The sequence below is a fragment of the Papaver somniferum genome, chromosome 1 (genome assembly GCF_003573695.1).
Source record: "Papaver somniferum cultivar HN1 chromosome 1, ASM357369v1, whole genome shotgun sequence".
NCBI lineage: Eukaryota > Viridiplantae > Streptophyta > Magnoliopsida > Ranunculales > Papaveraceae > Papaver > Papaver somniferum.
The window spans coordinates 230032298-230034197 of NC_039358.1; the positions used below are offsets into that span (position 1 = coordinate 230032298).

The window sequence follows — 1900 nt, forward strand, 5'->3', positions numbered from 1 at the left end:
ATATCATGATTTAAGGGTGTTTGATCTACAAAAAACTGTAATATTGAGTTGTTATATAATCTATTAACTTAATTAAACATAACTAACTACTAAATATGATTAGTGAGGGTAAATTAGAAATTACGTAAACTATATGGATAAGGGGTGACTCTGAATTTCTATTTAAATCCCTATTTCCACTTTGTCTTATTGTCATATCCCCAGTTATTTGGCATATACCTCAATTGCACGATCTTCATAAGTACCCAGTCGTCTTCATCATTTTTTTCTTGGAATTCATTATTTTCTCATTTGGTGGTGCATTATGGAGGAAAAACATCTTTAACTTCTGTGCTTCAAAAAGAAAAACTTTGACTTCCATAGGTTAGTTGCATACTAAGCGGAACGACTATGATATGGTCGGGCCACATACTTCCCTCTTTATATGGTGACATCTATTATAAATTTGAAAATAAAGGACCAAACGCATTATTTTACACAACTATTTAACTAAAAGGGTATTAATTTCCTAGTTTTTCTCAAAAAGTAAATATTTTGCAGAAATTTAAAGGTGTGGGTTTCTAAATTATGTGGCCGGACCCATCATAGATGGAGGGCATATTAGGTATCCTATGCATTTTTGTTAATCTTAGCCCTCAAAGCTTCTTCACCGCAGCCCAATAAGGTCTGTTTGGCAAGAAATAGTAGTAGAGCACTATTTTGCGCCGTAGACTTTTCTTCTTGGATCTCTGAAAACCAAATCGGAGATCAAAGCTTTCTGAAACATATCAGCAATGTCACGACGAGATACACTCAAACGCATCATTTCTCCTCTCTACTCATCGTATCGTTTCGTCTCGTCATCTTCTTCTCAAATCTCAAATCCCAAACCAAACCTAATTTCCTACACCTCCCCACTATTTAAACTCCATCATCATCATCATCAAACTTTAGATTTTTCTGCTCCTCAGAAGATAAAACAACGAATAAGATCGGATTATTACTCCTAATTTAAAAAAAATTCATTGGTATTAGACATTATTATGATAATTAAGGTAAATTTATTTCCAAAACCCTTTGATTTTGGAATTTTTAGGGTTTTAAATTTTCTGATTTTGTTTGTGGTTTTGCAGAGTTTGATAAGCTGGTAGAAGAATACAGGAGTGGGATTAAGGAAATGCTCTCGGCACTGTTGAAAGCAATTTGGGCTAGGAAAGTATCAGGGGAACATGATGGATTGGAAGAAATTTCAAACAGATTTAAAAAAGATGGTGCTGACAGTAAATGATTGCGCCCGTCTTGATGGTCTTACGTTTAAGATAATATTGAATTTACATTACAGTTGAATTATCTTTTGTTGGCTTTCCATTAGAATAAATAACATGTTGCCAAGTGAATTTGCCGAATCAACAAATTAGCCTTCTTGTATTTGTGCATCCGGCAACATTGTGCTTCTATTGTCCATGCCATTACACATCCGAGCAATTTTTATTTTAGTTATGGTATTGATGTCCTGACTGTTGGTCTTTTGTTCATTTACATTATTACAAAGTTGTATGAAGGAGTTTCATTTGTTGGATGATATGCAACATTGAAAACAACAGTAACTTGGAGTTTATATGAATAATATGTTAGTTCTTTAAATTCGATAGTTATAAGTTCTTCATGGTTGTGCTGAGTTGACACTTCAAAGTTGAGAATTTCCAACCTGTTGGCTTTGAAAACGTCAATGGGTTACAAGTGTTGATATGATAATCACCATGTCTTTATCTGTAGAACTTGTTACTATTGTTTTGGCATCTGAAATGCAGCTAGTAAGTTTGAATACTTTATCTCATAATTCTTAAAGAAACTCTGTATTATTGATTCCGCAAGAGAATATTATGTGTTTCAGAGCAAGCACTACGGTAGTGATTGCGAC

General features: G+C 33.7%; 1 long non-coding RNA gene across 1 annotated transcript; it reads left to right on the forward strand.

Moving 5' to 3' along the window:
* Positions 1-566: 566 nt before the first annotated feature.
* On the forward strand, positions 567-1641 carry LOC113318569. Its single transcript, XR_003344665.1, has 2 exons — positions 567-1034; positions 1113-1641. It is a non-coding gene; the product is annotated as an uncharacterized LOC113318569 (long non-coding RNA).
* Positions 1642-1900: the final 259 nt, after the last annotated feature.